Source organism: Aegilops tauschii, chromosome 7 (genome assembly GCF_002575655.3).
Source record: "Aegilops tauschii subsp. strangulata cultivar AL8/78 chromosome 7, Aet v6.0, whole genome shotgun sequence".
Taxonomy (NCBI): Eukaryota; Viridiplantae; Streptophyta; class Magnoliopsida; order Poales; family Poaceae; genus Aegilops; species Aegilops tauschii.
This window is the reverse complement of record NC_053041.3, coordinates 4385878-4412696: the sequence shown is the minus strand read 5'-3', so window position 1 is coordinate 4412696 and position 26819 is coordinate 4385878. Positions and strand designations below refer to the sequence as shown.

At 45.8% G+C, this 26819-nt stretch overlaps 1 non-coding gene across 1 annotated transcript; it reads right to left on the bottom strand.

Annotated features, from left to right (window-relative positions):
* Positions 1–8298: 8298 nt before the first annotated feature.
* Positions 8299–8437, bottom strand: LOC120970109 (small nucleolar RNA Z247). The gene has a single exon (XR_005764855.1). It is a non-coding gene; the product is annotated as a small nucleolar RNA Z247 (small nucleolar RNA).
* Between the last annotated feature and the right edge of the window lie 18382 nt (positions 8438–26819).

The following is a 26819-nucleotide window of genomic DNA, read 5'->3' as shown; positions in this document are numbered from 1 at the left end:
GTTCTTTCAGTTTATGTTTGTGCATGATTATGTTTAATTAAATTGGCTCAAGATTAGCCCTTGTTCAGCCTTTGCTTGCTCAAATTTTTGGCCTAAACTTGCTCCCCACCGCATCAGAGAGCTAAGGACCTAGGGTTTCATGTACTAAGCAATTAAGAAAGAGCAAATTTAGATTAATTGATCAAATCATAAGTTTGAGTTGAGTTAGATGGGATGAATCCTAAACAAAATTCCCTATTTCCAAGACCCTAGAATAAGAACCTAATCCTAAGTGCTTAAAGGTGGCGGATGTGCTTGCCTTAGGACCACGGTGGCCATCACCAGCCTCCATGACCACCCCTCAGCTTAGTGAGCGTGATCGGGCTTGTAACCGAGCGGTCTCGTCGTCCTTCCTCACGCCCTTGTCATCGTCGTGGAGGATATGGCGAAGCCCGACGTCGCCGCCGCGAGGACACCCGGCCGTGCTCGCAGAGGGCACCTCCGAGAGCCGCTCGACGGAACCGCGTGCAGGCCAAGGCAGCACGCGTGCTCCGGCGAGAGGACGTCGATGGCAAGCGCTCCGTTGGATCTTCGTCCGACGACTCGCATGTGTGGCCAGCTGAGCAGGCTGTGTGGGTGCGCTGTTATCCGGCCCAGGACCAGATTGTTGTCCCTGTGACTCCAGCAGGGCAGGCGATCGACGGTGGGAGGTCGCCGCGTCTATTTCTCACATTAAGCGAGACGGACGGGATCTCTCGTCCCTGGCAACTACAGTAACGTGCCGGCCAGCTCGCGCATTTTTTTGCACTAGCCAGGGTTCAAACTAGTTAACAAGCGCTTTTTCGGGAGCCTCGCAACGATCAGCGCCACTTGACGCACTCTCAGCCATTCACCACGTGTCGCGCTCTGGGCGCTTCCTTCGTATTTTGTTTTTTTTATTTTTCCGCACGCGTTTTTGGCTTTTTAAACTGTTTTTTCTGGGGTTTTTTCGACGTTTTGGTTTTCCACCGGTCTTCCTTAGCTTTTCGATAAGAAAAAATTTTAAAAAAAAATTTTTGCATGAAAAACGTGTTTTTTTTCCTTTCGCGAGAGTCGCGGTTTTGCTTCCGCGAGAGGCACGGTTTTACTTTCGCGAGAGTCACGGCCATGCCTCTCGGAAACGGAAAAAAACGTGTTTTCTGTTTTTTCCTTTCGCGAGAGTCACGGTTTTGCTTCCGCGAGAGGCACGGTTTTGCTTTCGCGAGAGCCACGGCCGTGCCTCTCGGCAACGAAAAAAATGCGTTTTTCTGTTTTTTCTTTTCGCGAGAGTCACGGTTTTGCTTCCGCGAGACATGGTTGTGCTTTCACGAGAGTCATGGCCGTGCCTCTCGGAAACGGGAAAAGACGCGTTTTCTGTTTTTTCTTTTCGCGAGAGTCACGGTTTTGCTTCCGCGAGAGGCACGGTTGTGCTTTAGCGAGAGTCACGGCCGTGCCTCTCGAAAACGGAAAAAACGTGTTTTCTGTTTTTTTTTTTCCTTTCGTGAGAGTCACGGTTTTGCTTCCGCGAGAGGCACGGGTGTGCTTTCGCGAGAGTCACGGCCGTGCCTCTCGAAAACGGAAAAAGACGCGTTTCTTTTGTTTTTTCCTTCGCGAGAGTCACGGTTTTGCTTCTGCGAGAGGCATGGTTGTGCTTTCGCGAGAGTCACGACGCCTACTCGGAAACAAAAAAAAACGTGTTTCTCTTTTTTTCCTTCCGCGAGAGTCACGGTTTGCTTCCGCGAGAGGCACGGGCGTGCCTCTTTCGGAAGGGAAAAAACCCGTGCTCCCGGTTCGGTTTTTTCGTGTTTTTTTTTCATAAAATAAAGTTTGTCAAAACCTATCAACATGGAATCTAGTTTTGAAGATCTCGACGCGAGGAATCCAACGGTGAAAGCGGTTCGAGATTTAGACGCACAGTTAAAGAGATAAAATGTTTTGAATAAACGAATCTACGAAAAAAGAGAAAACTTCCAGGTTGCGACAAGTGGTGCACATGCAGCATGCCACTTGTCGCAACCTGGGGAAGAGCAACGAGTACTCCTCAACTAGTGATTTCGTCAAAAATCTGAGATCTCCTTGTTTCCTCAAAGCACCACAAACCAGTACGCTACCATCCACTTCACGTACAATTGCTAGGACGCGACTTAATAGAAGGGAAAAGAGCCGGTTTTTTCACACTGGTCCATTTTTCTTTTCCCTCTTTTACTGCCATTGTTTTTCTTATTTTTCTTCATTTGATTAGGTTTTCTCCTAGTTTCTTTATTTTCACGCTTTTCTTTTTTAGCTCTCCTTTTTTCGTTTTTCATTTTCTTATCAAGTTTGTGGTTTCCTTCTCCAATTTTTTTTGTTTTTTATTCACCATATTTTTGCTTTTTTTATGTTTGTTTTCGTTTTCACTCTACAATTTCGTATATGTTAAAAAGAGTTTTTAATAAGTCATAAAAAAGATTTATAAACACGTTCAACATTGCGCAAACACTTATTAAAAGAATTTCAAATACTTGTTCAACATTTTAATACTCGTTCAAAAATTTTCAAATACTCGTTCAATATTTTCCGAATACTCGTTCAATATTTTTAATATTTGTTCAACATTTTTCAAATACTTGTTCAACGTTTTAAATACTTATTCAATATTTTCAAATACTTGTTCAACATTTTTAAAATACTGTTCAACATTTTTTAATACTTATTCAACATTCTCAAATACTTGTTCAACATTTAAAATATTTTTCGAAAAACTTCAAATACTGGTTAAGAATTTCAAATACTTATTCAGCATTTTCAAATAGTATTTAAACATTTTTCACCAGTTCAACAATTTTTAATACTTATTCAACATCTTTCAAATGCTTGTTCAACATTTTTAATATTTATTGAAAAATTTCAAATACTTGTTTAATATATTTCAAATACTGTTTCAACATTTTTAATATTTATTCAATATTTTTCAAATACTTGTTAAATAGTTTTAAAAATGTGTTTTTGAAGAGTGTTTGTATGTGTGTGTGTGTATATATATATATTTTAAAACATAAATAAAAATACAAAATTAAAGCAAAAAGCAAGAACAGAAAACAGAAGAAGAAAAACAGGCTTTGCCTCCCGCGCGGCTGGGCCGGCCCATCTGTGCTCCCCCCGACGTGAGGTGTCCCCATGTGCTTGCTTAAAACGAGAAATAGGGGTGCCCATAATTGGTGCAGCTGCTGCAGTATGGATGAATGACCAAGGTGTATATTTGGGTTCTTCAGCTCTTGTATTACCTCGTGAAATTTTTAAGACACATTGTACTATAGCATGGATTATTCGTCATAACAGAAGATGATGTATAAATAAAAGAAGTATCAAACAAGACTGTAAAAACAAAGTACCAATCGAAATCAACTTCGTCGTCTTCACCGACATCTCTATCACCTTCCTCCACCTCTATTATGTGGCTCACTCTCCCGTAACCTGTTGTAATCCCTACTTGAACATGGTGTTGGATGCTATTAATTATTATATCATGATGTCTTGCATCTTCTTTATGTCTGAGTATATTATTTTTGCCTATGGTTTAGTTGGTGACTTGTTATGGTTGGTTTGAGTTGCATGATTATTATGTTACTGTCCTTTGATACCCATCATATGAGTGCGCGCGTGGATCACACCTTAGGTTTAGTTGTATGTTGAAGAGAACTATGCACAGGCCGACCAAGTGACAGATATTACCGAGGCTGGGTGTAGGGATCAGTACATATATGATTGAAGAGGAACCAATATATCTTAATGCTATGGTTGATTTTATCTTAATGAACGTGTTAGTATTTGTGCATGCTTGCTAATAGTTCCAATCATAAATACATCAGGCATGGATTGTATGTTAGCACAGGCTCTCCCACATGTAAAACTGCAATGATAATAACCGGTCTAGTAACTTAGCAAATTGCCTAGGGTTGTATCAGTTTTTCACACTTTTGCACACTTTGCAAAATTAATTGGTAATCCTCACCCTGTCCTCCATTTTTGCATATGGCACATGATTTTTGCAATCGCAAATATTGTATAAAAATGTGGTTAAAAAAGACGCAGATCTTTTTTAATAAATGTAAACGAACGGAGAACGTTGTACCTCGTTAGAGGCGACGGTTGCGTGTTATATAGGCAGGGGCATCTCCCTGATAAGCATACAAAGTTGTTGGGATTACATCTTGAGAAACAAGGAAGATCTAGAGAGATAGAGAGATAAGAAGTTACAACAAGATGGACTCTATCTATCTAGCCAGGCTAGGTTCGGCCGGTGCGCCCTATGGGCCTATTGCACTATGTTTAACACCCTCCCATAATCACAACTTGGACATGTTGAGATTACGCTTAAATTCCTCAAAACTTCTTGTAGGCAAGGCCTTGGTAAATCCATCAGCAACTTGATCTTGAGAATGAATAAACCGAACATCCAATTTCTTGGCAGCAACCCTTTCTCTGACAAAGTGAAAGTCTATTTCGATATGTTTAGTTCGTGCATGAAAAACTGGATTAGCAGAAAGGTATGTAGCACCAAGGTTATCACACCATAAGCATGGAGCTTGTTTGCAGCGTATGCCAAGTTCCTTAAGCAGAGACTGAACCCAGATAATTTCAGCAGTAGCATTTGCTAGTGCCTTGTATTCTGCTTCTGTGCTGGATCTAGACACAGTAGCTTGCTTTTTAGCACACCAAGAAATCAGATTTGGACCAAAGAACACTGCAAAGCCACCAGTTGATCATCTGTCATCTAGACAGCCTGCCCAATCAGAGTCAGAGAATGCACTGACAAGTGTTGATGGTGACTTGCTGAAAGTTAGTCCAATGCTCAAAGTATTTTTAACATATCTAAGTATGCGTTTTGCAGCTGTCAAATGTACTGTAGTAGGTGCATGAAGGAACTGACATACTTTGTTCACAGCAAAAGAAATATCAGGCCTAGTCAAGGTTAAATATTGTAATGCACCAACCATACTTCTGTACCTGGTGCTATCCTCTTGGTTCAAGAATTCTCCCTCTGACAAGGACAATTTTTCTGAGCTGGACAAAGGTGTCAATGCTGGCTTGCAACCTTTCAACCCTGATTTGGCTACAAGATCAGTTGCATACTTTTCTTGGGTAAGATAGAGGTCATTTCCTGCTCTCTTTACTTCAATACCAAGAAAATAATGCAGGTCTCCCAGATCCTTGAGAGCAAATTCAGAATTTAAATCTTTTAACAATCCTGTGACAGCCTCATCTGATGAACTTGTGACTATAATATCATCAACATATATAAGTACAAATATGGAGGTATTTGACTTATTATAAATGAATAATGAGGTGTCAGATTTGGAAGGAGCAAAACCAAGTGCCTGAAGTTTTGAGCTCAACCTGGAATACCATGCTCTGGGGCTTGTTTTAACCCATACAAAGCCTTATCAAGCTTGCAAATGTGAAGGGGTTTACTTTTGTCCTCAAACCCAGGAGGTTGTCTCATGAACACTTCCTCTTCCAGAACACCATGGAGAAACGCGTTCTGTACATCTAGCTGACGGAGACTCCATCCCCTAGACATGGCAATAGACAAAACAAGGCGAATAGTGGCAGCCTTTACAACAGAACTAAAAGTGTCCTCATAGTCTAAGCCATACCTTTGCTTAAAACCTTTTGCAACTAGTCTGGCTTTGTAGCGATCAATGGTTCCATCAGACTTCTTCTTTACTCTGAAAACCCATTTACAATCTATCACATTTTTACCTTTTCCTTGATGTACAGAGACTAAATGCCAGGTTTTATTTTTGTCAAGCGCCTTGCACTCTTCTTCCATGGCCCTTTTCCATCATGGATCATTCAAAGCTTCTGCTACAGTATGTGGAACAGTATCTGCATCATGTGTATTACAAGCATAGCCAAATTTTGCTATATGTTTGTAGTTTTTTGGTTGGATTACTCCCCTTTGAAGTCTGGTCCGAGATGGCGAAGAGGCAGGCACAGAAGATCCAGCGCCTGGATCAGCTGCAGATCCCGAAGACGATCTGTCGGGTGCGTCAGGCGCGGGTGACGAGGCGGGATCTTCTGTGGCCAAAGGGCGTGACGTACTGGAGGATGGCGGCACAAAAGATCCCGCAGCTGCGCCAGCCGCAGCGTCCGGCTCATGATGGGGCGATGATGAGTGGGCCCCCGCAGATGCGGCGCGGGACTCCACGCCCGGATCCTGCCGAGGCGCGCGCCGCGTGTAGTGACGCGGTTCGGGGCCGAACCGACCGGACGTAGGCGGCGCGTGGTCCACCCGCGAGGGCGCGCCGTGATTGGCCGGACCGCAGCTGTCGTGGCGTGGCGCGGGGCTCGGTGCAGATTCGTCTGTCCCGTCACGCTCGGATCCCGCGGCTGATGCGCCCCGATCCTGAGGCGGATCTGCCTCGATGGTGCTGATGCTGCATCCAGGAGGCATAAAATGACAGTTTTGGCCGATTTCTTCATCATTTTCTGTCCCATTTTTTTCTGCTTCATCACAAAACTCATCACCACCATTAGTAGGAGGATTAGTCAATAATTGATCATTAGTAGTAAAACCATCCCCATTATCAGAACCGGTGAGATGAGATGGAAGAAGAAGAATTTCCTTTTGAAGGAGAGCGCCGGCGTTTGGGTGGAGATGTGCAAAAGGAAAAACTGTCTCGTCGAACACAACATCACGGGATATATAGACACGACCCGTGGATACATCAAGGCACTTAACACCTTTATGTTGTGGACTATAGCCAATGAAGACACATTGTTTTGACCGGAAAAGGAGCTTGCGATTGTTGTAGGGACGAAGATTTGGCTAGCACGCACAGCCAAACACTCGGAGGGATTTGTAATCGGGTTTGGTGTGAAGAAGGCGTTCTACCGGAGTTTCATTGTTGATGACTCTACTAGGAAGAATATTAATAAGATGAACTGCGGTGAGAAAGGCTTCATCCCAGAATTTTAATGGCATAGAGGCAGCTGCAAGAAGAGCTAGACCTACTTCGACGATATGCCTATGCTTACGCTCAGCGGACCCGTTCTGTTGGTGAGCATGAGGGCACGATATGTGGTGAGATATGCCAATCTGTTGGAAGAAGGAATTGAGGTTTCTGTATTCCCCTCCCCCAATCAGATTGGATAGCTAGAATTTTGCAGTTGAACTTTCTTTCTACAAGTGCTTGAAAGTTGTGAAAAACTTGAAACACATCAGATCTCTTTTTGAGGAGATAAATCCACGTGTACTTACTAAAATCATCGATGAAGCTTACATAATAAGTGTGGCGCCCAACTGAAGTAGGCGCGAGACCCCAAACATCAGAGAAAATGAGTTCAAGAGGCTTGGTAGAAACACTTGTAGATATAGGATAAGCTAACCGGTGACTTTTAGCACGCTGGCATGAGTCACAAATAGTTTCACAATCACGCTCACCAACAAACCGGAGCTTATTCTTTCTAAGTAATTTCTCAATCAAAGGAAATGATGCATGCCCTAATCTATCGTGCCATCGTGTTGAAGACACTTTGCTGACACCATAGGCTTGTTTATTCAATCTCCTAAGCTCTGGAATCAATGGGTAGAGCCCTCGAACGCATCTACCTCGATAGAGGATTTTCCTCGTGACCTGATCCTTGATAAAAAGAAAAATGGATGAAACTCAAGGAATACATGATTATCGAGAGCAATGCGATGAACGGAAAGGAGATTCTTTGATGCACTAGGGACATGCAAAAAATTTCTGAGACGAATATTTTTGTGGGGAGTTTTTATTACTGAATGACCAATATGACTAATGCTCATACCTTCTCCATTGGCGGTATGGACTTGGTCTTGCCCACGATACTTTTCGCGCATGGTCACCTTCTCCAACTCCCCTGTGATGTGATCTGTCGCGCCGCTGTCCACGTACCAGTTCGTGTCGACGCCGTAGGAGCCGTCGGCTGCCCCCGCAACCTTCTCATCTTGGGAAGATTCTTCATCTTCCTCGTAGCAGTACCAGCAGTCCCGCGCGGTGTGGCCTGGCTTGCCACAGATTTGGCAGCGCGGCACGTCAGGAGCAGCTCGTGGGCGGCCTCCGCGGCGACCCTTGTTGCTGTTGTTGTAGGGCCGACCGCCGCTGCCGTTGCCACTGCGTGGAGGAGGGTTGCCATCGCCGCCTGATGGCTTGCCCTTGGTGCGCTGCGGCCCACGATAGCGAGATGAGCTGCCACCGCCGCGTCCACCGCCACCGCGGCCGCGAGCAGCCGCGTTAGCAGAGGATTTGAAACCTCCACCGGACCCCGCCGAGCTGTAAAGGGCGAGACGCTGATAGAAGTTACTCATCTGGGCGTAGAGATCGTCGATGCTGATGGGCTCGGTGCGGGCATCGTTGGCGGAGACGAGAGGTTGGTACTCCATGTCGAGGCCGGAGGTGATGTAGGAGATCAGCTCATCATCATCGATGGGCTTGCCGGCAGCTGCGAGCTCATCCGCCAGGGACCTCATGTGGGCGAAGTAGGCGGCTACCGACTGCGTCCCCTTCTGCGCCGTGGAGAGCGCGACTCTGATGTTGTTGACGTGCGCCCTGGACTGCGATGAGAACATGTGGGCAAGGGCTGCCCAGAGCTCGTGCGGCGTGGCTATAGATGTGACCTGCACGAGGACTTCCTTGGTGAGGTTATTAAGCAAGTATCCAAGTACCTGCTGCCCTTCTCTGAACCAGATCGGATAGAGAGGGTTGGGTGTTTTCTCCTCCTTCCCGTCCTTGTCCTTCGTGATGATGAACTGGGCGGGCTCCGGCATCGTCCCGTCGACGTAGCCGAAGTAACCAGCACCTCTCAGCTGCGGCGTCACCTGGGCACGCCACAGAACATAGTTGGTGCGGGTAAGCTTCTCGGCGACCTGCCCCATGGAGGCGATCTGAGCGGAGCTTGAGGAGGACGACATGGCTGGTGGTAGGTTTTGCTAGATGTAGTGGATAGAGGAGGCTCTAATTACCATGTAAACGAGCGGAGAACGTCGTACCTCGTTAGAGGCGACGGTTGCGTGTTATATAGGCAGGGGCATCTCCCTGATAAGCATACAAAGTTGTTGGGATTACATCTTGAGAAACAAGGAAGATCTAGAGAGATAGAGAGATAAGAAGTTACAACAAGATGGACTCTATCTATCTAGCCAGGCCAGGTTCGGCCGGTGCGCCCTATGGGCCTATTGCACTATGTTTAACAATAAATGAGTATTTCTTTTGAAGAGCCAACCAACATGCCATTCTCTCATCTCTCCCCGTACTTCACACCATTATTATTCACTCAATAAAAGAAGCCATCACACCTTTGATACGTTGAGTACTCGTCAGTTGCTACGAGATGAGGTGAGCTAGTACTGAAAAATATATGGTAGCCTTCACAACACTGTCCCTTGGTTGGTGAGTGACTGACTGCATCTCTTCCTCTTGCTCCTGCGTTCAAGAGAGCTCCAAGCTCTAGTACCACATCTAGTTTTCCTCTCTCTCGTGAATGTGTACATCGTGAAAGGTTAGCTTTCTCAATGTGCTGTTGTTATTCTGCGCTAGTTTATGTCTGTTCCTGTTGATTGGGTGATGATCGCACTATTCCAGCCTCTGATCCTCGAATACTTTCTAGATAATTAGTTCTTTCACCAGTTAGCTGTTCCTAGAGGTTAAAGACCGGCCTCTGTTTCTTCACAGGGTTGAAGGAACTGTTCCTGTTTGTGTTTGAGCCTTTCCTCGGTTAGTGAATTTTTGTCCCCTTCTCCCTTTTCAAGGAAAAAAACACACACAGCATTCTCGGTTTCTGTCGTTAGATTTCTGGTATTTCTTACGTTTCAGCTAAATTTCAGTGTGTATTTGTGCCGCTGTTTTTCTTGATTTGGATTGTTGTTGGGTTTGCGTTACTTGCTTTGGCAGGCTCTGTTTCTAGGGCACAACATGCTAGCTTGTAGCCCTGCAATTGTTCGGATCAGTGCTAATGCCTTGGCTACTTTTCTGAATATCGATTCTTTTTAGATGATAATTTCGTGAACACAAGATGACATTGATTCCTCTATTTCCATTAATATTGTGTAAATTAGATAAGGACACATTTAGTCCGAATCCCCCAAATCTGTTATTAGGACATATGTTTGCCATTTTTGTCAATTAAAATTCATGGAATGGTCAATAATGAACATGCACACGAAATATTCTGGATGGTCCCAATGAAAACTGTGTTGTTATGCTTCATGTCCATTCTGCTACCATCTTTGACAGTCCGAATTTGATCCATCAGTGACACTGTTGTCTATTAGTACAAAAGCAGAGTGTAGTTACTCTGTTTCAACTACTGAGCTAGGGTCACAAATAAGCCTTGCTACTGCTTATGCTAATTGTCCATTATAAATGGCCTATTCTATCTTTGTGAAATTCTGTTAGCAACTGAACTTGCAGGTTATATATGGATGACATTGTTGATGCATTGGTTCTCAAGCTCCAGTCAAAGATATGCTATCATAGGGATGCCAATGTCGACTACCTGGAAATCAAGACAATGGTTGATAAACTCGTAGAAGCGAACAAAAAGCTCAAGGATGAGAAAGTGGACTTCCAGGATGTAATTAATATGGTCATGGAAGAAAAGGAGAATTTACAGCATGACTATCAAGGTTTGTGACCTTTCATGTAGTCCAAGTTCCGCTCCAAAATTAATTTACTAGGATCCTGGTCTATTATGCTAACTCATTTGGTAGCACAGTAATCAAGGAGCAGCTGGCAAAAAAGGAGGAGCAACTTGAAACTGTAAAAAAGGAACTTGAAGAAGCAAAACATGAACATGTGGCAGCAAAGAAGGAGCTTGAGAAAGAAAAACTTGGCCATGTGGCAACAAAGAAGGAGCTTGCGGCGACAGAACAACAACTTGCTCAAAGGAGCGAAGAGCTGGAGGGTTTAAGGAAGAAGCTTCAAGAGAGTGAACCTGTACCTTCCACAAGGGTAAAACCTAATGCATATATCCTTCTCCATGGAAGCCACATTCATATTTTAGCCTTGTCAACCTTTTTATACTGCACGCGTAAGCTTTTTTTTCTGCAGAATCAAGGCATAAATTTATGTTTAGTATTCTGTTTTCTTGTTGGGTCGTATTTTGATTACCGTTATCTCTGTGTAAGCAGGTAACAAGATCTGCACATAAGCGGCAAATGGTGCTCCAAGGATCGTTGAGCAATGATGCGGCTGGACATCGCCAAAAGAAACATAGGTCCTATCAGCATGCAACCCAAGATGTGACTTGGAGGTGATCAGGCAAAGCTGATCCAGGTTTAATCATAAATCCCTGAATTTGTACTGATCACCTACCTAGAGACTGAATACGCTATAAATCCATGAGTTCGTTGTGAGCATATAGATAGATGTTCAAAGGCCGAACCCCCCCCCCCCCCCCCCCCCCCCTGAAAATAATATAGATAGATGTTGCTTATACACTGTACAGACATACAAGCAGTGATCCTGAACTTAGTACAACCATCTTGCTGATTCTATTATACTTGAGTATAAGATGATATGAGCACGCCAACATTTAATTAACTTAGTCCTTGCTCCTGTTTTATCGCCGCTTTTGGCTTGAGCATTAGCTTGTCCTTAATTATTTAAAACACCAAGCTGTTACTAATTACCATTTGTTATTATGTTTGTGCATAGTCTGTTTAGATATCCTGTATATATGCTCAGTATAAACACCATAGTAAAAACATAGACCATAGATACAAAATATGTGTAGGTGGCTGAAGCAACAACACGAGAACCCCGTTAGATTTGAATTGCCCATGTGGAATTTGTAGATACTTTTTGGTTTAATCCTATCTTACAAAGGAAAAAGGATCAAAGAAATAAGTAGCAAACGTGGAATCGATAGGTTTCAGGTACAGCGCCTATCATAATGTGACTTTTATGGTTAAGAATTACAGAAACCTTTGGATGCAAGCACGCGCTGTGGGTTTAAGTATCCTAGTTTCAGGTTCTGGTGAAGTTACATATGCTTCTAAACCTCGACCTGGCCTCTTGTAACTTTTGCACCGTGTATGCCACAATTACCTTTTGATATTAAATACCTTTATATATGTCGCCTATATCAGGCCAGGAGGGTTTTCTCTTCCATTATCTAAAGAAGAGAGCAAATTTGGCCTTGTGAATCGAGTTCCTATGCTGCATAAGTTTCCGCATCGAGCTCCTACTTACTTTCTGTTCTCACGCAGGTCATGTGCTAGCAGTTGGAAGCAAGGAAGGAAACCATCATCTTAACACTAGCAACTAGTAGCAAGCATGGAAGAAAGTTACTATGTTAGGTACCTATGGCACGGATGTTGAATACTGTTATAATCCCCATTTCATGCATATTTTAGCATCTATTTCACTCCTCATTTCAGAACCTTGGTGTGTAAAAAACTTGGCACTTTGATTTGTGCTTCTACTAAGAACTCTGAAGCAAAAATATTTTATGAATTAATTTGATGAAACTTCCATTTAACACATGCTAGTGCATTGTTGATTTATTTGCAAGTAGTGGTAATGTCGTTCTCGCGTTAGATTGTGTTTTCCGTAACCAGCGGGAGCTCTGCTTTTTACTATAGAAGAAGAGGGGAAACCATACAATCAGTTGAGAGTGAGCTTAAATTATTGCTCGCCTTTTTTAAGAGAAAAAAAGATACGACGTTCACCACTTCGCTGTCTATAGTGAACGCTTGCGCCATGATTTGGACTGTAACCAGCGCGTTCGCTGGGAAAACGTCCCCAACGAACATTCGCTGGATATCATTTCCGATAATACAATTCCCCTCTGCCAACCACTGCTAAGTATCGTGAAATCTTGACAACATGCAGAGAGCATATTAGCACATAGACATGATCGCTTGATCAATGTAGTCAGATGATACTGAACTTAATTACTGGAGTAGATTTAGCATGTTTGCATGTGCCATCTAGCCAGGCCGCTGAGTTTACAGATTCAGAGAAAGAAGGCAAGTGAACCAAGGAAATAAACAGGGGTCGCTTCAGATGTTACCGCACAACTGAACCATTCAGATAGAAGAGCATTGGAATGGTTCAGTTGATAGGAGAGGACATGGCATTTTTTTCAAGATGATTTTTGGGCATGGCATTTTTTTTTTGAAACAAGGTAAAAGATTTGCCATTTTCATTGATTAAGAAGAAGAGAGTTGTCCGGTTAATTAGAGGAAAACCGGACGAAAACCTAAATTACAAACCCCACAAGGGGCACACACGGACGACCAGGCCACCAACAAGATCACGACACAACCAACGACACAACTGTCGAGAGGTAGCACCGAACAACAAAGCAACACCAAACAGTCGACCGCAGCGTCGAGGACATGGCAGCTCCGATTTTGCCGATGAGCATCACAGGAGAAAGTTACAAGCCTCGCACCAACCTACTCCAGCGCAACACCCGAAGAGCACCGCTCGTTGAAAACCGCCCTCATGGAGTCATCGTTGCCGCAGTGGCCCCGCCGCCCGCAGCTCCAACTTCTCTGTCACAGCCAGAAGCCAACATAGGCACACCGATTGGCGCACCGGACCTTCGGCATCAAAAGCACAAGTCGCGACCCAGCTCTCCTCGCCACCATTGTCGTTGCCACACATGTCGCAACGCCACACCACCTCATCGCCGGTCGGGCACCTGCCGACCACAATGTAGTGCACATCCAGCCTGCTGGAATCACAAATGGGACCAAGATCTTCAAGACGATGCCCCCAAGAGGGAATACGACGTTGAAGACGCCGCCGCCGCCTGATCCAACCAGGATCATGACTTTCGCCCGAGGATCTTGACCCGAGAGCGCAGGAAGCCCAAATCACCTCGACAGCGCCTCCAAGGAAGAAAGCGACGCCCACTGGCGCCGCCGCCGCCGGCCAGCAAGAACCAGCCAAGCTTTCGCTTGGATCATTGACACCAGCACTCTCAGGCAAGCAACTCCACTGACCCACGCACCCCTGGACAACCACGGCGCCATGACCGTGCAGGGACCACCACCACGCCTTGCTGTCGAGTCAACCACTGCAAACCACCAGCACGTAGACTGATGCACGTCCTCCGAGCAGGGAAGGGCAGACTGCCACCCCAAATCCTCCCGCCGACCAGATCTGGTGGTCCAAAGACCGCACAGAATGCAGACGCCACAGCCCGAGCCGCCGGAGCTGTGACCTGCCGAAGAACAGCCGTCGCCGAGCTGCCTAGACAGGCAGGACGAGCCTCCCACCACTAGCACACCGCGGCCGCTGCGTCGCCCGCGCAAACTCCACAGCCGCCGACACGTCAACCACCTTCCCGGGGCCGCCGCCCCGGATGCCAGCCCTCGATGCCCGCCAGAGCTCACAGCTCCACCATGGAGCCGCCAAGCACCACGTCGTCGACGCACGCCGCCCGTCGTAGCCCCTCGCCGGCACCAACAACCCTGCCATGGAGCCCCCGAGCACCGGCCCGCGACGCGTCGCGCGCCCCTACGCCGCAGCCACCGATGGCGGAGAAGCCAGATCCGGCCAAGCCCGGCTAGGATCCAGTCGCTCCCCGCGCAAACGCCGTCCCCGCAACCCCACTGGCCGCCCGCGCCTTCGGGAAGATGCAGCCGCGCGCGCTACGCCGCGGAAGAGGAGAAGCGCCCCGCTGCCACCCTCCCTGGGGCACGCGCGGGCTTCGCCGGCGGCGGCGATGCGGAGGAGTGGGGAGAGGAGAGCTTTGTGGCGGTGGCGCTAGGTTCCCCCGTGTCGCCCGAGCTAGGCGACGCGGGGGTCGGGAATTGATACGATCGTTTTGTTTATGGCATTTTGAAAGGACGGGTATTTTCACGGTCAGGTCATGCTATAAGATGCTTGTCTCCATCAAGAAGGAGAGGGAAGACTGGTTGGAGGAGCGTCCTGCTACAAGTTCAGCAAAATCTGAGAAAGCTTGGTCAAGTCTTTGGAAGATTAAGGTGCCGGCCAGGGTTAAGACCTTTGCGTGGAGACTTGCACAGAATTCTTTACCTAGTGGGGATGTGCTCAAACACAGGAATATGGCCAAGACTGTTGCGTGTGCTATTTGCCACGACGCATACGATAGTTGGAAACATTCACTAGTAGACTGCACCATGGCGAGGTGTGTGTGGAGCTTGTGTGATCGACAACTGACACAACATGTGTGTATGCCCGAGTGCCCGGATGCACGTGAGTGGCTTTTTCATCTTATGGAGACGACGTCCCATGAGGAGTTCATTGAGATCTTGCTGATGTTGTGGGCTATTTGGACAGCTAGAAGAAAGGCCATTCTTGAATCGATCTATCAAAGCCCAGTCACTGTAAGAGGCTTTGTTACAAATCTGTTGGGTGAACTACAGCTTATTACTGATCATAAGGAGAAGGCCAAGCCGATGGGGAAACAGTCGCCGGGCTTGAACAAGCGCTAGATAACACCACCGGTTGACTTCATGAAGCTAAATGTCGATGGGGGTGGCGAAAGTACAGAACAAAGGAGCAGCAACGGTGGTATGTCGAAATGCAGATGGAGTGTACCAAGTATCGCCAGCTCGTGTTTATGATGATATAACAGATCCTCCGATGCTTGAGGCTCTTGCTTGCTGCGAAGCTATGGCCCTAGCTAAAGACCTCAACATTCAAAAGTTGCGGATTGCATATGATGCTTCTGTTGTGATCAAGGCGATAAATGTAGGGAGCCGATGCAGCTATAGTTCGGTGCTGAAGGAGATTGAGCACAGGCGGTGGGACTTCCAGGTTGTGGAATTTGTCCATGAAGGCAGAGAGTTCAATACACATGTGCATAACCTCGTTTAGTGTTCTCTGTCTTTAGATCACGGTCGGTATGTTTGGCTCCTGGAGCCTTGGGATGTAATAATTGTACCCATTGTCGTTGATTAATAAAGACCGTGGTAATCATAAAAAAAGCTATTGAAACATTCTTCTCAGAAAAAAAGCTATTGAAACATAGTCCCTCAAAAAAAAGCTATTGAAACATAGAAATATGTCAACTGAAGATACTTGTCACCTTTGTGGAGCGTGGGATACTTGGAAGCATGCCCTGTTCATGTGCCCGATGGCTGCTGGTGTTTGGGCCCTAGCGCCGGAGGACCTAGTACTTCAACTGGTTGACAGGCAGGAGGAAGGATCCAGGGAGTGGCTCTTCGCGCTTCATGATACTCTGGACATGGAGTCTTTTGTGCGGCTGATTGTCACTTTATGGGCTATTTGGGGAGCGAGGAGGAAAGCGATCTATGAAGATATATATCAATCTCCGCATGCTGCCAACGGGTTCATCACAAGCTACCTTGCTGAAATCCGGGCTATCAACTCCACATGTCGAAAGCTGGCACTTCCATCAATCCTGAGACCAAACCGGTGGCAGGCACCGGAAGAGGGATGCGTTAAGATAAATGTTGACGTCGCAGTTTCGAGCCATGCTAGATATGGTGCAGTAGGGGCAGTATGCAGAAGTTCGGAAGGAGTTTTCTTGGGAGCCTCGGTGCTGGTTCTTAGACATATTGCAGATCCACAGACGCTTGAGGCAATTGCAATCAGGGAAGCTTTAGCTCTAGCTAGCGGATGATTTATACCAGAGACGTGTACATGTGGCCTCTGATTGCAAGGTGGTGGTCGAAGACCTGAAGAGGGAGAACTCATCAGTTTATGGCGCTATCATACATGAGATCATACATCACTCTTTAGATTTTGCTTTTTGTAAGTTTAGTCATGAATTTAGGAGCTCGAATTTCGAAGCTCACAACGTAGCGAAGTATGCTTTATCTCTCGGGGGTGGTCGCCATGTGTGGCTGGGACACCCGGGAGACCTTCCATCCGTCCCTGTAAATATTGTGACGAATTAATAAAAACTTCGCGAGGTTGTCTCAAAAAAATAGCGAGACGCATCCTGAAATCACTATCTAAGAGCATGGTTAATAGTACAGCCAGTTGATGGCTATATGACATTGCCATGTCATCTATAGCCAACCTTGTAGCCTTCAAGTATAATAGTAAGATACAAAGATGAGCTACTTCATTAGTATATGGCCCACCTCTCACTCTCACATAGTGCCTAGGAGCACGTGCTGCAGCTGGCTCTTATTCTGTAGCCGGCTCCTCTTCTCTCTCCTCTTCTCTCCCCTCCATGTCAGCAAAAGGATAATATTTTAATCCTTACAGTCTGCTTACATAAGCTTATTATACTTGCAGTACTCATTGCAAAGATCACTCCAACCTTTCCCAGGTTGCGACAAGTGGCGCGCTGTATGTTCGCCACTTGTCGCAACCGGAGAGTTTTCCCTTTTTTCGTAGATCCTTTATTCAAATCTCGAACCGCTTTCATTGTTGGATTCCTCGCGTCGAGATCTTCAAAATTAGATCCCATGTTGATAGGTTTTAACGAACTTTTTTTTCACGAAAAAAACTGAACGAAAAAACCGGACGAAAAAACCGAACCGGGAGCACGGTTTTTTTCCCTTTCCGAAGGAGGCATGCCCGTGCCTCTCACGAAATCACAACCGTGCCTCTCGCGGAAGCAAAACCGTGACTTTCGTGAAAGAAAAAAACAGACAACGCGTTTTTTTTTCGTTTCCGAGAGGCTGGGTCGTGACTCTCGCGAAGACACAACCATGCCTCTCACGGAAGCAAAACCATGACTCTCGCGAAAGAAAAAAAATAGAAAATGTGTTTTTTTCGTTTCCAAGAGGCACGACCGTGACTCTCGCGAAGGCATAACCATGCCTCTCGCGGAAGCAAAACCGTGACTCTCGCGAAAGAAAAAAAACAGAACACGTGTTTTTTTCGTTTCCAAGAGGCTAACGTGTTTCTTTTTCGTTTTCGGAGAGGCACGGTCATGCTTCTCTTGAAAGCACAACCATGACTCTTGCGGAAGCAAAACCGTGACGTTCGTGAAAGAAAAAGAAAACAGAAAATGCGTTTGTTTTTTTTTCGAGAGGCACGGTCGTGACTCTCACGAAGGCACAACCATGCCTCTCGCGGAAGCAAAACCGTGACTCTCGCGAAAGAAAAAAAAACAGAAAACGTGTTTTTTTTCATTTCCAAGAGGCACGGCCGTGACTCTCGCGAAAGCACAACCGTGCCTCTCGCGGAAGCAAAACCGTGACTCTTGCGAAAGAAAAAAAAAGAAAAAACATGTTTTTTTTTTGTTTCCGAGAGACACGGCCGTGACTCTCGCGAAAGCAAAACCGTGCCTCTCGTGAAAGCAAAACCGTGACTCTCACGGAAAAAATGCGTCTTTTCGCGCAAAAAAATCGATTTTTTATCCAAAAGCTAAGGAAAACCGAAACATCGAAAAACCCCAGGAAAAACCCTTTAAAAAGCCGAAAACGCATGCGGAAAAATAAAAAAATAAAATCCAAAGGAAGCGTCGAAAGCGCGACACGTGGCAAACGGCTGAGAGCGCGTTAAGTGGCGTTGATCATTGCGAGGCTCCCGAAGGAGCGCTCGTTAACTAGTTGCTCCCGACACATCCTCTCGCCTGAAGCTTTTCTGCAGCGTGCTTCACTGTATTCATTCCTATGTACCTGTTTCTACGGTTTTCTTTCTTTTTCCTTTTCTCTTTGGTTTCCTATGTTTCCTTTTATGTTTCATTAGTTTTCCCATTTTTCTTTGTTTCTTTTGGTTTTGATCCTACATTATTCATATATGTCAAGAACATGTTTCTAAGACACGTTTAACATTTTTCAAATACATGTTTAATATTTTTCAAATTCAAAAAATAGTTCATGAGCTTAAAAATACTTCATGATTACAAAAAAGTTCATGATTTTCAAAAACGTTGTGAATTTTAAAAATGCTCACAAAATTTAGAAATTTCATGGATTTGAAAAAACATTATGGATAGAACAGTCATAAATTTGGAAAAGGTAAAAGTGCAAAAAAAAAAGCAAACAAATAAATAAACCAATAAAACAAAAACATAAGGAAAAAATAAGGGATGCTCCTTAGGAGGTTCCCAAAACCAGCAATGGAGAGACATACATATGGGCTGGCCCAGTGAAGGAAGGCATGTTTAACATTTTTCAAATACACGTTTAACATTTTTCAAATACAGGTTTAACATTTACACATTTACCTTAGGCGGGACACCGTCACCTGACTCCAACATGCCTTCCTTCACTGGGCCAGCCCATATGTATGTCTCTACATTGCTGGTTTTGGGAACTTCCTAAGGAGCATCCCTCATTTTTCCCTTATTTTTTTTGTTTTATTCCTTTATTTATTTGTTTTTATTTTTCCTTTTTTTCATTTTTACCTTTTCAAAATTCATGAATGTTCTATCTGCAATGTTTTTTTCAAATATATGAAATTTCTAAATTTTGTGAACATTTTTAAAATTCGTAAATTTTTTAAAAATCATAAACTTTTTTGAAATCATGAAGTATTTTTAAGCTCATGAACTATTTTTTGAATTTGCGAATATATTTTGACTTGAACATGTTTCAAATCCGTGAACTACTGTTTGAATATATATGTTTTTTAAAGGTAATCATTTTTCTTGAACATTTCTCTGGAGCAAACATAAAGAAAAAACAAGAAGCAACTTTTACTGGAGTGATTGAAAGAAAAAATAACATGGCGTGCAAATCGAACTGAGCCAACCCGTACATGCGCCTTTAGGTACTGCGGGCTCAAACTAACGCCTGAAATGCTGACAAGGAACTCTTAATATAAACAACCATTAAAAGGGGGGACAACCAAGACAATAGACCTCAAAAATCTCACTCAAGACACAATGGAACTTATTGTTGTTGTGCTACCATAGCTCTTGCCAGCGACGAAGAACATCAAGAAATTCAACAGCTGAAGTCCGAGACTTATAGTGGAATGAACCTCATTAAATCACCACAATATTATATAGTTACATATGACGAAGGTTGGCAAACATTCTAGGCACATTGATGGCACATAAAATTAAAAAAGTTGCATGCATACCAGATAATAAAGAAATAGAAACAGTGAGTATGTTATGTTAAATATGCTCACCAAGAAAACAAATATTTAGAAATTCTTTGTGTCTGCGCGCACCCAAACACGCACACGCGTGTGTACATACATGATGACCCAGAAGTATAAGAGATCCAACAGTCTTCGAGGGTAGTATTTCACCCAAGTTTGTGTGTCTATAAATTGAAGAAAGACTAAGCATCCCAAATACCAGCCTCTCTCATGCAGGGTGGGTGAATAAACTCTCATCATGAGTAAAACACGCTTAGCATGGAAGATATTGACCGCCCTGTCGCTCCATGAGCTGTACGGGCACACGAAACAAATGTTTTATTTGAAGGATTGAGGATGACACATGCAAATTTACTTGGGACGGCTAGGTAATACCGTATATAGGTAGATATGGTGGACTCTTATGGCATAAATTTTGTTTCAGGAATTTGGATGTACAAGTAGTATTTCCGCTTACTACCGGCGAAGGCGAGCAAATAGATTGAGAAGCGACCAGCTAGAGAGCGACAATGGTCATAATCATGCATTTTGAATAATTAACATTGAACATGAGCATGATGAGGATATAAACACTCTGAACATGAATATCATGAAGGAAATATGCCCTAGAGGCAATAATAAAGTTGTTATTTATATTTCCTTATATCATGATAAATATTTATTATTCATGCTAGAATTGTATTAACCGGAAACTTAGTACATGTGTGAATACATAGACAAACAGAGTGTCCCTAGAATGCCTCTACTTGACTAGCTCGTTAATCAAAGATGGTTAAGTTTCCTAACCATAGACATGTGTTGTCATTTGATCAACATGATCACATCATTAGAGAATGATGTGATGGACAAGACCCATTCGTTAGCTTAGCACTATGATCGTTTAGTTTATTGCTATTGCTTTCTTCATGACTTATACATGTTCCTCTGACTATGAGATTATGCAACTCCCGAATACCGGAGGAACACCTTGTGTGCTATCAAACGTCATAACGTAACTGGGTGATTATAAGGATGTTCTACAGGTGTCTCCGAAGGTGTTTTTTGGGTTGGCATAGATCGAGATTAGGATTTGTCACTCCGTGTATCGGAGAGGTATCTTTGGGCCCTCTCGGTAATGCACATCACTATAAGCCTTGCAAGCAATGTGACTAATGAGTTAGTTGCGGGATGATGCATTACAGAACGAGTAAAGAGACTTGCCGGTAACGAGATTGAACTAGGTATGGTGATACCGACGATCGAATCTCGGGCAAGTAACATACCGATGACAAAGGGAACAACGTATGTTGTTATGCGGTTTGACCGATAAAGATCTTCGTAGAATATGTAGGAGCCAATATGAGCATCCAGGTTCCGCTATTGGTTATTGACCGGAGATGAGTCTCGGTCATGTCTACATAGTTCTTGAACCCGTAGGGTCCGCACGCTTAACGTTCAATGACGATTTGTATTATGAGTTATGTGATTTGATTACCGAAGTTTGGTCGGAGTCCCGGATGAGATCACGGACATGATGAGGAGTCTCGAAATAGTCGAGAGGTAAAGATCGATATATTGGAAGGCTATATTCGGACATCAGAAAGGTTCCGAGTGATTCGGGTATTTTTCGGAGTACCGGAGAGTTACGGGAATTCGCCGGGGGAAGTAGTGGGCCTTAATGGGCCATACGGGAAAGGAGAGAAGGGCCTCAAGGAGTGGCTGCGCGCCCCCCATGGCAAGTTTGAATTGGACTAGGGAGGGGGCGGCGGCCCCCTCTCTTTCCTTCTCCCTCTCCTATTCCTTCCCTCTCTCCCCTCTTGGAAAAGGAAGGGGACTCCAACTAGGATTGGGAATCCTAGTTGGACTCCCCCTATAGGCGCGCCCCTCCTAGGCCGGCCTCCTCCTCCTCCCTCCTTTGTATAAGTGGCCAAGGGGGCACCCCAAGACACAAGTTGATCTTTTAGCCGTGTGCGGTGCCCCCCGCCACAGTTACAAACCTTGGTTATCGTCGTAGTGCTTAGGCGAAGCCCTGCGCCGGTAACTTCATCATCACCGTCGCCACGCCGTCGTGCTGACGGAACTCTCCCTCGGCCTCAACTGGATCAAGAGTACGAGGGACGTCTTCGTGCTGAACGTGTGCTGAACACGGAGGTGCCGTACATTCGGTGCTAGGATCGGTCGGATCATGAAGACGTACGACTACATCAACCGCGTTGATATAATGCTTCTGCTTTGGATCTACGAGGGTACGTGGACACACTCTCCCCGCTCGTTGCTATGCATCACCTAGATAGATCTTGCGTGATCGTAGGAAATAATTTTTTGAAGTTACTGCGTTCCCCAACATATCATAGAGGCAATATTGGGTTTGAATCAATTAAATGCGTGAACATGCGCCAAGTCAAGCCACTTAAATTATTCAGAGGTTGATATCATCCTAACATACTACATCATAATCATTTTAATGCATGTTAACACAAAAGATAACCTATTATTCACTCCTAACTACTTAAGCATGGTATTAAAAACTATCATCTCTAATTGTCATGACAAACATGTTTACCCATAATATGTTTAATCCGGACTACTGTGTTAAACATATTTACAAAACAAAACAAGAGTTCATACCAGCTTTTTTTCACCACAGTCACTTCATCATTATTGCCTTTCACTTACACGACTGAATGACGTGAAAATATAATAATGCAAGTGCGCCATGGACTAAGTTGAAATTTACAAACACTTCATACACAGGAGAAGACAAGGAAATATTTTGCCTTTCATTAGATCAACAATAAAGCGCATAAGAGCCACTCGACAATTCTTACAAAGTCTTCTCCTTACGATGACTCAAGAAAATAAAAGAAGTTCAAAAAAACACACTGGAATGTGTTTGGAGTTTTTAATGTTTCTGAAGAACGCGAACGAAAGAAGAAAAATAAAAACCGAGAAAAAGTATTTACATCGAAGAACTCCCAACAAACAACAAAAAAGAAATGAGATCTCTTTTTGGGTTTTCTTTTAATACTACAAGCTAACTAAAGGTAAGACAACCCGCAAAGAAATGAGAAACCTTTTTTGGATTTTCGAAGTTTTTCAAACACGCGAAAGAAACAAATAAAAGTAAACACGAATAAGCAAAGAAAACGATGAACAACAACAAGTGAAATGAATACATTGTACATGAATGAAATGTCGGTGAGAATAAGTACTTCCACAAGATTAGGCTATTGGCCTAACTTGGTCTATATCCACTGAAAGAATCTCCCGGACCCCGGTGCATACTCTTAACGGTAACCTGGTGTTGAGGATATAACCATTAGAGTCACCCGCCCAGGAGGGGCCGGGTTACGTCATAATGATCATCACGTGAAGCCCAGTACCAAACTTGAGGATGGCGGTTCAGTAATGGGCTTAAGACCCAGAGGCGGCTTAAGGCCCGTAGTGATAAACCGCCGTTATGGCAAGACTTGTAGTGTAAGGCAAGAATAGTTAAGAGTCCGAGCCGGACACTGTTATAAGCCGGATGGGACTCTGAGAGCCGCTGGGCGTCAACCTCTCTATATAAAGGGACGACCCGGTGGCGGTTCAGGACAAGTAAGATCAGATCGATAGCCAAGCAGAGCGGTTTAGCTCCTGGTCATCGAAACCCTAAGTAATACCACCTCAACTGGACGTAGGCTATTACCTTCAACGTAAGGGGCCGAACCAGTATAATCTCCGTGTCCTTTGGCCCGTTTAACCCCTTTAAGCTTCCTAGCTGCGATGGCTCCACGACTAAGTCCTTGCACGAGGACATCTGCCGTGACAATTCCACGACAGTTGGCGCCCACCGTGGGGCCAGCGCACGGTGGATTTGAGTTCTTGAAGAGCAGCTTTGAAGGGCTCAAAGGATACGCTGTGGGCCGGATGACCAAGAGTCGTCGCGGCAAGCTCTACATCAACGATGCAGGCTGGGGCCCCGACGCCGGCTCAATCGAGTACGGGTACCGGGTCCCCTTCGGCGGAATTCACGTTTTCATTGGCAAGATTGGCGAGCCGGGCCCTGAGCCGGACCTCTGCGCCGACCTCATCGAGACGGCTCAGTGTGCGAGACCCGCCCGGACTCTGCCTGCTTTGAAGCGTGCTTTTGTGGGATGCGTCCATGGAGGACTCTCTGAAGGATCTGGATCTGGCGATGAGACGGCCGCTCGCTCTGACGGCGGGTCGTCCACAGACGAGACCAACTCGTTATATCAACTTCAAGATGGCAGGCTCAGGGGTGGCTCCGACGGCGGCAGTATTCCGGACCCCTTTGAGCCGCCCAGCCGGGTCGGGATCTTCATGGCCGGCGCACAACCTGTTCAAAACCCCGCTGCTGGGGCAGGAGGCTCTGCGCACTCGCTGGCTCAGGCGCTGATGGATCTCACAGATAAGATGACAGCCCTGCTAACTGCTACGGTCATCCCAGCGGATCAAGCTCAGCATGATACGGAGGTGGCACAGTTAAAGCTGGATATAACAAGAGCCAAGGAAGATCTAGCAGCGGAAGGGATCAGGATGGCTGCAGAGCGGGCGGCTCTCGACGCCCAGACTCAGCTGATTCAGGCGCAGTCTTTCCGGCTCACGATGGATCAGAACGCTTCCAATGAGATCATGAGAAGGAGGCATCAGAAGGCTCAATCTCGACTCCCTCCGGTTTACGATCCTCGAAACCTTTTCAACACGCCTGGTGCAGGGCCCAGTAACCCGCCAGAGATCACTACCCCGCCTCAGTACGTGCCAATACCACCGGGTCATTATGCCAACCCGTTGGAAAACATGGTCGCCGCGGCGGCGCGACTGGCGGCTCTCCCAATCGATGGCGACTCTCCAACGGCAGTCGAAACCCGCCGGGTCAGAGAACTTCTTCAGACGGCTCTGGCGCAACAGGAGGCATATTCATATAGCCGGGACAAGATTCATTCAACCCCTCGTCCAGGCCGGAGCCCAAGTTATAGCAGACACATGGTCTCAGCGACCGGCTCAAGCAACGTCCGGCACTGTGACTTGCCAGCGGGCCACGGCCCGGCTAATAACGGAGCCTTTAACGCAGTAGACCAAGACAGAGCACGGCAAGAGGCGGAGCAGGCGCCTCAGTTAACGGCTTACCAGCCCCTCCCGGTTTATCCGACGGCTTCTATAGAGGCGGGTGTACCTACGAGGACCGGAGGTGTCCCTTGTCTGGTGCCGGCCCTCCGTAATGAACGTCTGCCCAAGGATTTCAAAGGACCTAGGAAGGTACCTAATTATACGGCTGATTTACAACCTGGAGCATGGATCGAGAGCTACGAGATGGCTATGGAGTTGCTAGAGGTCAGCGAAGCGGCAATGGCCAAATACTTCACCATGATGTTGGATGGAACTGCCCGCACTTGGTTGAAAGGACTACCGCCTAATTCTATCGGGTCATGGGCAGAGCTAAAAGCCCGGTTCATCCAAAACTTCAAAGATACATGTAGGCAATCTATGTCAATTGTGGATTTGACCAACTGCAAGCAGCAGGAGGGTGAGTCTACAACCCATTGGGTTCACCGGGTCAAAGAGATAATACATTCGTCTGATAAGATGGATGCCGGCTCTGCAGTTTTAATGTTGGAGCAAAATTGTCGTTTTGCGCCCCTAAAGATGAAGCTCGGGCGGCTCAAGCGCGATTGCAATGATATGGGTACGCCGATGGTGGCTCTGGTCAAGTACGCCGACTCTGATAGTACCAAGGATCCCGCGTCGGATGATGAAAGGACAGGGAAGGGAAAGAAGAACGGTAATGGCAAGGGCCCTCAGCATAACCCGGCGAACCAGGGAGGTAACAAGCGTAAGGCTGATGGCAGTATGGAGTTTGTGGCCAACGCCAATTCACAGGGTAACAACCACCGACGTAAGGGGAGACCACCTCCCTGAGCCGGCGGGTCAGGCCCGACGCTTGAGCAGTTGCTGAATGAGCCTTGTCCAAGGCATGGCTCTAGGGAGAAGCCGGCCACTCATCTATGGAAGGACTGCGCAATCATGAAGGCCTTCAAAAAGTCCAATGCTTTTAATGGCAACAATGGCCCTGGCGGTGGCTCAGGCGCCGGCGGTTTTCATGGCCCGGGCGGCGGCTCAAATCCCAATTCTCAGAGTTTCCAAGGGGGTTTTAATCAGCAATCTGGCCAGGGTAATCAGCAGCAGCAGCAGGGGGGGTACCAGACCAATCCAAAGCAGCTCAATGGTGGACAGTATCATGTGTTCACTACCAGCCTGTGCAAGCGAGATCAGAAGCTTCATAAGAGGGCTGTAAATGCTGTTGAGCCAGCGATTCCCCGCTATTTAAGATGGTCTGAGCAGCCTATCATATGGAGTAGGGAAGATCACCCTCCCCGGGTCGATAATCCGGGTCACCTGGCCTTGGTGGTGGCCCCTCAGGTTGGGGGATATAAATTCACTAAAGTGCTCATGGACGGAGGCAGCAACATCAACATCCTCTATTATGAGACCTTCCGTCGTATGGGATTAACTGATAAGAACCTCAGCCAGTCCAATATTGTTTTCCATGGGGTGGTGCCCGGTAAGTCGGCGTATCCAGTCGGTAAGATCGAGCTGGAAGTAGCCTTTGGAGATGAGTACAACTACAGGGCGGAAAAACTAACCTTTGAGGTGGTTAAGATAAGAAGTCCGTACCATGCTTTATTTGGGCGGCCGGCTTACGCCAAGTTCATGGCACGGTCGTGTTACGTGTATTTGCAGCTCAAGATGCCGGGTCACAATGGGACCATTACGGTTCATGGCAGCCGAAAGATAGCCTTGGAGTGTGAGGAAGGTGACGCGGCTTATGCTGAATCTATTTGTGCAACAGAGGAGTTGAAGTTTTACAAGGACAAT